Source organism: Anser cygnoides, chromosome 19, assembly GCF_040182565.1.
Source record: "Anser cygnoides isolate HZ-2024a breed goose chromosome 19, Taihu_goose_T2T_genome, whole genome shotgun sequence".
In the NCBI taxonomy this organism is placed as follows: Eukaryota; Metazoa; Chordata; class Aves; order Anseriformes; family Anatidae; genus Anser; species Anser cygnoides.
In genome coordinates this window covers 10,212,109-10,222,234 of record NC_089891.1, presented here as the reverse complement: position 1 = coordinate 10,222,234, position 10,126 = coordinate 10,212,109, and the positions used below count along the sequence as shown (strand labels likewise).

General features: G+C 51.3%; 1 protein-coding gene across 2 annotated transcripts in view; it reads right to left on the bottom strand.

The window, feature by feature from the left end:
• ARSG (arylsulfatase G) overlaps positions 1–10,126 on the bottom strand; it is a 44,104-nt gene that overhangs the window by 32,845 nt on the left and 1,133 nt on the right. For both annotated transcript variants that reach the window (XM_066980231.1, XM_066980229.1), the window contains exon 3: positions 9,200–9,325. The gene's annotated coding sequence lies outside the window, so the exon portion shown is untranslated. The remainder of the gene's footprint in view (positions 1–9,199; positions 9,326–10,126) is intronic.

The window sequence follows — 10,126 nt, the reverse complement described above, 5'->3', positions numbered from 1 at the left end:
ATTTACCCATTTTTAATGTACCTAGTGGGCTCTGGAAAAAAAAAACCCTAAAACACTGACTTGGCAATAAACTTTTCCTTTTTTCCCCCTTTTTTTTTTTTTTTTAATGATTGAGAAAATGAAGAAACTCCGTTTCCCCTCGCCTCCCTCCTGCCCGTCCCTAGGAGCAGGGCTGGGTCTCTGCTGGCCTGGTGGTGCTGCGGGGTCCCGCTGCTGCTTTCCCTCCCGGGGCTGTGGTGTTGCACTTCCTCGGGCTGAAGCAGCGCGGTTACCCTGCAAATTGGGCAATCGTACAGTCGTACCTTCTCCTAAGCGAGCTGCTTGGAAGCCGGCCGCTCAGCGCTGACCTCGAGGGGACTCTTGCAAACGCTCACCAGCGCAGGCCTGGTTCTGAGCAGCCTTTTCTCCTTCTGAGCGGCGCCTGAATTGGTGCTACTTAGGGACATTATCCTCGCGGCTTCAAGAAGCAGGCAATCATGTCATTATTTTATCATCTCGCTGAATTGCAGAATACTTTCTACGTGCCAGCCTAGGCGGCTCACATATCAGAAATCAAACTAATAAATACCAGGCCAGTCGCGCTAAGGGGCGGTTTTCCCTTCCCCAAACCTTATTCCTCCCTACACCAGGTGAGGCTGTGTCCTTCCTCGCTTAGTCTGTAGCTCCTAGACCCACCGAACCCTGCGAGGAGTAATATGGCCGTGCTGCTAAATTCCACATACAAATGTGTGTATTAGATTTGCAAATGACTTGCTGAAGGACTCATCGCGCCACTGATACACGTTAATTGCCACTTGTTTTCGTTCTAGTTGCAAAAGTCCTAGAACAGAGGTAGGTGATCACACGTGCAAGCAGAGCAGACGACACAAATACCAAGCTCCCCGGAAGCCAATCTGTCTCCCAGTCTGGCTCTGGCTCCCTTGCAGCAGTGAACAAACATGATTTGCAACAACTTCCACAAAACAACAACAAAGAAGCACTACAAAGGCCACACACTGTTCACATACTTCTAAATATGAGCACATAAAACTGTAACACTATCAGATGTCTCCCAGCACACAAACAATTTTGAGTAATTCTTCCCACCTGGTTTAAATTAATGGCCCATGACCTCCCCTGTTATCCTGGTATGAAGGCATCAATGCCAGAACAAAATAGGATGAAAATGCTTTTATTCAGTAACTGTGTATAGCTACTTCATGCCAGTAAATCAGAGGGCAACGCGCGACGGAGCTCACTCCTGCGAGCCTCGGTACCCCTTTCCAAAGGACTCCAACAAACTCATGTAGCCATCTCGTCACTGAGGCCACTGCCAGGCAGATGTAAATAAAGGAAATTGCACAAGGGCAGCTTGCAGCAGGACAAAAAGCCCTCAGCCCCTAGGTGTCTGCCCATTCTATAGCAGAAAGGAAGCCGTACAATGTTTTTTTTGGTCATTTTTTCCACTTAAAACTAAAAGGAACGGCAACCTCTTAGTCTTTTTCACTTGTTTTAGATAATCCAACATCGGGTTCTTGAAGGGACAAACAAGTCTTTAAAAATAGCTAAACTGGTTTTGGAGAGACCAAAAAAAAAAATGAAGTAGGTGCTTACAAAACAACACAAGTGTTTTAATGATTCCCCTCAGATGTTACTTGTTAGCATCTGAGATCATTGTTTTCCAGCTGCCCGTAGTAAACATGACCTGAATTTTCAGTGATGCAAGCACAAGAAGCAATCCCTCTCCCTCTTTAAGGCTCATCCTTAAGATGTCTCAGAGGTGGGTTGTAGCAGGACGTTCACTGACCTGCTGGCTCGGCTGAAGGACAACGACAAGGCGCCGTTTTCCAGAGGTGTCACTCTGCACTTGACCACTTGCTAACATGGGAAGGCAAAACCGCCTCCTTTTTCCTGCACTGCCACGCCGAGGGCTCGCTTTCCCTTCGGTCAGTGAAGTTCTGCACCATAAGCGCAGATCCAGAGGGACGGGGGATGCGGGCCGGGGCTGGAGAGGGAACGGTTCCCTCTAGCGTAGCACTGCTGCAGGAGGCCTGGGAAAGGCTCGCAGGCATCTGAAGATGCTCCCGATTCCAGAACCCCCTTTGCAGCTGAAATGTGTGTGCCTCCCACGGATGCAAGCGACCTCTGGGGCTCCCGGCAGAAACACGCCGAGTTTTTTCCCCCCGCAGTTTCGCTCACCCAGACTTTTACTTGCAGGATATGCAAACTCGTGGCTGCGCTGGCATAAAGCTCTTTTTTTTTTTCTCTTGCAAATTGCAGCAAGCCACCTAATAAATCAAACACAACCCCCCACCCTCTTTCCTACAGCAGTTGTCAAGCTCCAGTTACGACAATTTGCGGTAAAATATTACTCACCAACACTTTGGCCTGTGTGAGAAGCTCTGCCTCCGTAAAGACAGCGCCCTAAATCACTGCTTTGTCACAGAAGCCACAAGCATAACCAAAAGACTTATTACACGCAGACATTATGAGAACAAGGCCAACGAGACAATAGCTTCCCCGGCTTCCTTTTTGTCAAAGCTTTCATTAATGTTGTGAACGGCTTCTTCTGCTGCAGCCGCTGCCGGCTGCCTGCCGCAGCCCGTCTGGCAGCGGCGTGGCACAAACCGGCCCCAGGGAGCCCCAGCAGCAGCGAGACCGAGCATCTCCTCGTGCTCAGCATCACCTCCTGCTCAGCATCTCCTGGTGCTCAGCATCACCTCCTGCTCAGCATCACCTCGCGCTGGGTCAGACCCTGCCCTCCCCAGGGACTCCGGCAATTTCCTTTTAGTCTCCGTGAGCTTGCGCCAAAGCCATGGGAAGTTATCCCAGGGAGGCATTTTAAGCACATCCAGGCTTTTGCATTTCGCCGTTGATGTGGCTGGTATTTTTTTTTTCTTTAAACCTGCTGCAAAATGAGTCAAAGATACGAAATAACCCGAGAAATTAGAGCTGGGGTTGAGGGCCTGCAGGAGATGGGCACACCAGGCAGTGGGCACCAACTCCCTAGCAGGTGTGTGTCCTGCCGCAGCCGCAGCCGGTGGGAGCAGAGCTCTGAGGACAGCCCGGCTCCCCCGGCCACCTGTACTCACAGTTTGGTGTTTGCAGGCAGGAGCTAGCACCGTAATCCCCACGCTCTGGCACTCACGCCCTGCATTCCCCCAGAAAACCTGCAGCAGGGGTGAGGGGAAGGGGCTGCTCTTGTTTGCACAGCGGAGGGGGGAGCAGGGCAGGACCCGGCAGCAGCGGCTGGGCTCGCGGCAGGCTGGGGTGCACCCGCTGCGGGACAGGACGTCTCTGCTCCCCAAAGGCAGCCGTGCTGCACAAGGCAGCCTTTGCTGAATGCTGCACTGTGCACGCCAAGGAACTTGGGATTTGACAACGCATACAGAGCAGCAGCCTGTGCCCTGCTAGGAGCTGACCAGGCAGAAAAGCCAGCTCCTTCCCAAACTCCGCAAGGCTCCCTGCCCGCTGGGAAATGTCCCTTCCCCTCCTCCTGCAACAGCCCAGGCCTCCAGCACGAGCTCTGAGCTTGCCCTGATCATAACAAGTAAATCAGCAAACCCTGCCTGCGCTTCTATCTCCCTTCCTTACGCACCCCAGGCTTTATCAACAACAGCTTATCAGCAGCAGCCACTCGGGAGGAACAGCCCCACAGCACTATCGGGTGCCACGGGGCTGGAAGCGCTGCTGTCAGCCGGTCTCACCAGCCGAAGGGATCAAGCTGGCTCAGCACCTCCAGGAAAAGCCGGATTCCCTCCCGTACATTGCCAAGAAAGACCCAAAAGCCCACGTGCTCGCTGCACAGAGCTGCCTGCCGCGCATCGGTCCTCCCAGCCACGGCGGCCACAGGAACCCAGCTCATCCCTGTCCCCGTCCCCACTGGGGACACCCTACAGCTTGCACGGGTGTACGGGACTGCCTGCAGGAGGGCCCACCACCAGCACGGCTCCTGTGGGCCCCCATCACCGGGAACAGGCAGGAGGGGAGCATCCCACCCCACCTACGAGGACCCCACAAACCAGCCCAGCACCCGCTGGGTCCCGCTGGGTGCCCGCTCCCCAGCTTGCACCGAGCCCCTGCAGCGCAGGAGCGCGGCCGTTCCTTAACACGCGGCCCCCTTCCGCTCCAACGTCGGCTGCACGTAGCCCCGTGAGATGTTCAGCCCCTGCCCTTGCACGACGGCGGCGGTTCTGGCAGCAGCCAAAGTCCCGTCAGCACGTACCTGCAGGGAAAGCACTCTGTCCTCGCAAGGCGTTCCCTCCCCCAGTGACTCACGCCATTCCCCACGCGCTGCCAGGAGTGAAATACATTAAATAAACTGTACCTGGAAAGGCAGAGTCTGCAGGCATAAAAACAGCTTTTCTGTTTCCTCTCCCTTTTACTGGCTGTTTTTCTGCCGCCTCGGCTGGCGGAGAGGCAGAGCCCTCCAGAGCTCCTCTCAGTATCACGATCGAGGGCTCTCAGGAGAGAACCTGGAAACGCGCTCCCTCAGCAACCACCAGCAGAAATCCTGGGGCTAACAGATCACCTCGATATTTAAATACTAAACCACATCCAGTCTCTAGTTCATAAAACGTTTTCACTGAGACTGCCCCTATCCTTTCCCGTGGTCTTCACACCTCTAAGATGCTTTTTCATTCTGTTTTGGGCAGCTCGGAATGAGACAAGCGTTTTCAAGAGTTTCTTCAAATACACGCCGAACTTTAAATGCAGGAAGAAAGCAAGGCTTTGCAGAGCACTGGGAACAGTGCTCTTCCGAAGGTTACAGGCTACTAAAATCTAGCGGTAATAGCCTTGTTTCTTTATCTTTCACAACTGTACTAATGTATGTGCTTGTAGAGGGTACGGCCCACCTCTGTAGGCTACTGAGTTGGTGAAGTCTGACCAGTGGAAGTGTTTTCTGGATGGTATTCTTCAAGGACCAGACGCTGATCTTGCAGCCCAACCTACACGTTGGATTTCTTGGGAAAAAGCACCTTTGGTGCAGAAGAGGGGGCCAAACCGGTCAGCTAACAGTGTGCAAAGTGATAACTGAACAGAAACTAAACTTCTATCAAACTCACTTATTTAAATGCAAGAAAATAACAGTAATAAACATCAGAATGTGTCAGCACTCTATTTCAAAGCAGTATTTACATACATAGATGCACTTTGGTGTGTACTTCCTCACTGTCAGAGTAGCAGGTAATTCACACGCTTTAGAAGCACTAATTGCTCACAGTGTGTGAGACCGGGAAGGGAGCACAAAGGGAGATTTGTGCACCAGAGAGCAAAAATGAATCCCGAAAATTGTGCGCAGTGGGAACTCTCACCTGACAGCTTGGTTTGGGGCCCTGGGACGAGTGAGTCAATTTTCCAGCAAAGGAAATATCCTACCTGGGTGACGTGAGGCAAAATGAAAGCCTAACCAAATCCTGCTAACAGTAATTAAAAATAACACCCCGGCACAGGAAATTAAACCTTTCACACGAAGTGCCAATTAAATCCGTGAACCCGATTCAGAAAAAAACAGAAACTACGTAAACAACCTGGATTAAAGTTCCAGGCACCTTCTCCCAACCTTCCTGCAAACTCTCGGGTGCAACTGGACTTTTGATCCTCCCCCTGTAACCCCCTCTCTACGGACAAATTCTGGTACCTGCGGAGGCTCTCCTTCAGGGCAGCACGTACCGTGCTCAGGGACCGTTTCTCCCCACCTACAGCCAGCGCCCTAAAACTCAGCTGTTCATTCCCAGTTGCTCCTCTCACCTGCAAACACTACTTTACTTCTGCACAGGGACTCTCACTCCTGCAGTTTCGTTACTGGTCTTACAATAGAGGAAGAATTAAAGAGCCCAAGAATCCGCTGCAGCTGTGTGCAGCACAGCACACCCCAGACCCCATTTATAAAAGAAGTGCTCAGCAGTGATGAAGACAAACATTCCTGGATACACGCGGCACCAGCAGAGACCAAACACTGCAGCATCGTGTTAGCAACCAGTGTCAGCCAAGAGATGATACAAACATTAGCTTTTCAGTGAAGAATTTTTAAGGCACTGGTAGATTCTTGTCGCACAGTGCATTTTAAAATAGTTCATAGTAAATGACGGAAAGTAACCCTTTAAATACATGAGCTTCTCTGTACAGACTAGACGCTTTTCTCACGTGCTTTAGTCCTGGTAATAACCACCTGCAGCTCTCCTCGAACACTTCGAGAGGCTTTGGGGAATGTTTTCATTCCGGTACTGAGTCCTGCCACTGTTTTGCTGTTGACTTCAGCCCTGACAGTGCTGACACAACACATTAAATGGGCAACATGAAATAAGAAAGTTGAAAGGCTTTTCTCTTAATGTTACAAGATTAAAGCTACTTTCAAATTCATTCTTTCTCATCACCACACTCCACTTCTCGTGCTTAAAACCAGCAGGGGTTAATGCTAGCTAGAAGGTTGCCAGCCCCCAGCGGAACCCTCCTGCTTCGCTCCCCAAATACCCTGACTCTTCTGCAACACCTGCTTCTTGTTAGCAAAACAAATAAACAGTTTGTTACTAACCACATGTATAACTCTCTACCACTGACATTTCTTTGCATGTCTCAGACCACAGTTTCCTTTGGAAACCCTGAACTTACGTGCTCCTTTAGTTCTTACGTTTGTAAGGCTGTAGAAAGATGAGAAAAACAAGAAAACACGCAGGGACAGAAGCTACAGTATCTACAGCAACAGCTGAAACACAAACTAACCTCGGGCTTGTGAAATTCACCCCGCAAGGAAGTTAAAAATGAGGCTGACCGGCACACGCCACGGGTGTTGTAACCGAATCTCAAGGGCTAGGTGGCAGTTCCCAGGCAGGGCTCCCGCTGCCAGCTACCTGCTCCCATCGCCCTGCGCAGAGCGAGAGAGAAGCTGCCACGCGGTTCCAAGAAAAAAAGGAAAGGCACCAACCCGCCCAGGCCGCTTGGGTAATAACAGTCTGCTCCTGGACACCTTTGTCCCCAGGAGGCCTTGGGAAGGGCTGTTTAGCTTTGAAGACACGCTGCTGGCAGGCAGGAAGCACTGCTCCTGCCCCAGCTCAGCACGGCCGACCCGCAGGGCAGCGGGTGACGGCGACGGGAAGCAGCTGAGCCCGCACACGTGCAGCAGCTCCAGGCGCCAGCGAGCAGCACGCTCACAGCTCTCCCCTGCCCCCAGAGCTACGTGGTTTGCCCTGCTAGGAGGGACGGGCAGCAATGCCGTGCAGGTGGATGAGCAGTAAGAGCTCTGCGGCAGGGGCTGCCAGCAGCACAGGCACGGTGCTGCTGAAGGGGAAGAAAGGTTTGGGTGCTGGTTTCTGTGACTGCCCCGTCCCCAGATGTGACAGCTTTCTGCAGTGACAAAGCCGATGGCTGCTTGTGCAAACGAGTTGGGCAGAGGCGCAGAGGGTGCCTGCCTGAATCCTCCGGTGGCTGGCGCCCTGCACCACGCGCTGCAGCCACAGAACCCAGAAATACACCAAATTTCCCTAGTCAGGTCTGAAAAACTGACTGCGTTAGGTAAACTGTTCCTACCTACACTTCCTCACCTTCCTCCACTCCTTTCCGCTGACAGCACCTATCACAAAACGGGCTCCAGCTCACCTTGCGGGACCTCAGCAGCAGCAAACCAGAGCCCAGGAGTAAAGGAGCCGTGAAAAAAGGCACGGCTGCGGCGGAGAAGCCGCCTGCTTCCCTCGAGCCGGCCCCTGCTGCTCCCCAAGTCGGAATCCCCTGAGCAGCTGGCAAAGGCGAAGCCCCCCGGCTGCTCCGGGGGGGTCCGGCCGGCAGAGCCCCGGTACCTGCCGCTGCCTGCGGGCCCCGGGGAGCAGGGCTGGGGCCGGGGCCGGGCCGGGGCCGGGCTGCACGGCCCGTGGGCGCCCCCTGCTGCCGCCCCCCCGGATGGAGGAGCTCGGACCAGCCCCGGGACCGGCTGAAGGAGGCTAAGGGAGGTCACTCACCGGTGCCCCAGGCCCGGATTAAATGGGGCCGAAGTGGGATGGCCGCTGCGGTGCTGGTTTGGGGGCAGCGTGAGCGCTGGCACCCATGGGTGCCGCCAACCGGTGCTGCTCTCGGAGCGGTGTCCTGCGGGCAGCTCCCGAGGGACGCGGCCACCCCCAGCGCCCTAAAAAACCAGCGTGGGCTGCAAGTGAGGTGCGCTGGGGAGCTTGGTCCTGCTGACGTGTGGGTGACCGAACGGGGAGCGGAGGCACCGCCGGGCTTGGCTGCTACCGAATGGGAAAGATGAGCCTGGAGACAGGCGGCAGCTGGCACGCTGACGCTCACAGAGGCAGCGGGACGTGGGGGGGAAGCCGGGACCCTAACCTCACTGTCATCATTGCTTTCCAGCTTTCCACGCTGTTTTTAAAGCTGTATTTCTCACTGAAGTCACCGTGGGATTGCTACTGCCCGTACCCACCCAGCCTCGTCGCTGGGCACGCACACGTACCCTGCCACTGTATTAATCTGACTTTTTAAGCACAATGTCCTCAGCAAAGTCTAGCTTTATCAAAGCCACTTGATAGCTTTAATGAACACAGACTTTGTTTTATGAGGGAAGGGCCAAAGAGCGTATTTATGACTGGCATGGCTTAGGTATCAGAGAATCCTGCTGTGACCAGGAGGCAAACTCATGCTCTGAACGTGGCATGAGATCTCGGAGGGCCTGGCTCTTTCCCCTACTGTCCTTTCATACTCTTTGCCTTTAAGTTTACAGCAAAGTTATATTAGACTTAAATCCAGTCGTTCACATGTAATGAAGATTTTTAGTATTTAAAAACAAGCACACTTATTTTTTTTCCTCTGCAACCAAAAAGTCCAGTTGCAGGCTACAGGGCTGCCTGCGTTTGTTAGGAATTCCCCTCCTGGATTTTATTTGCATGGGAAATATGGCAAAAGAAAGGGTGCCTGAGCAGCACGGTGAATCAATACCACTTGTGGGCCTGCTTTTTCCAATGACTAGAACTTAATGAGTTGGAAATATATCCGTCTTCTAAAACTCACAGAGCCATAAAACAAACTGTGAGGCACTGAGTATCGCTGCTCACCTTCTGCTACACACACACAGCAAGCATGATTTGGCATTTTTTCTATTAGAACAGAATAGAATAAAATGGTTCGGCTGGAAGGGACCTACAATGATCACCAAGTCCAGCTTAAGCTGTTTGTTCACATTTTGAAAGCCATTCGAGTTTTCAAACATACCAGGTTATGCTGTAAGACACAATACCTTCTGTCAAAGCAGCTTGTCCAAAGACGAAATTCCAAGACTCAGTCTGGATAAAGGTCTGTCATTGTTATTCCCACAACACACAAAGCAGCTGTCTTTTCTCCTTCAGGTATTTCAACAGATCCCCTGGGGGAAAAAAAAAATCAATGAAAAGACTTTTGTCAGGAAAAAAAAATAACTTTTGTTAGGATAGAAACAGAAATACATAGAAAAGCTGTGAACACACAGGATTATTTTTACATACGTAAATACACACTGTTGAACAGGAAAGTCTGAGTATTCAGACACAATAATATTCCAAAGAGAGACTTTTTAAGTGCAAGTCCTCTTTGCAGTTTTGGGCCTTCAGACAAATTAGCCCTTTTTAAAAATTATTTTTTATTTTATTTGGTTCACAGATTGTTGAAATATTGTTTTATAAAAGCAGAAAGAAAGGACAGTAAGAAATTTAGATATTTGAATCTATTTCTGATTGCTAGAGGAAAAAAAGTCTTCCTAAACCTATGGATACTAAGCAAAATTGCTAGTAGACCACATCACAAAAAAAAAATCACCATTATGAATGATCCAACAGCAAATTTTATTACTGTAGTCCCCCAGATTTTTTCTTAACTTAACCAAGTTTGACAAGAACATAAATCCTACATTATTACGCTCAACAACAGGCAAAACATCTATCTGTCCACTGCATTAATTTAGGGAGTTTATTTCTCATACTCAGTGGCTGACAGAGCATGGGCTTCACAGATGTAACAGCGTAATTCAACCAGCTCACGAAGCATGAGCCTGCTGCTCTTAGATCATCCTGCTGTCTGCAGTGCGACTACTTAAATTAATAAAAGTTACAGAACCAAGTAACTGCAGGAGCTGGGATTTGGGCTTGCAAGACACCGACTTCTAAACTGTTTTCACACCTGTTCTCTTCAG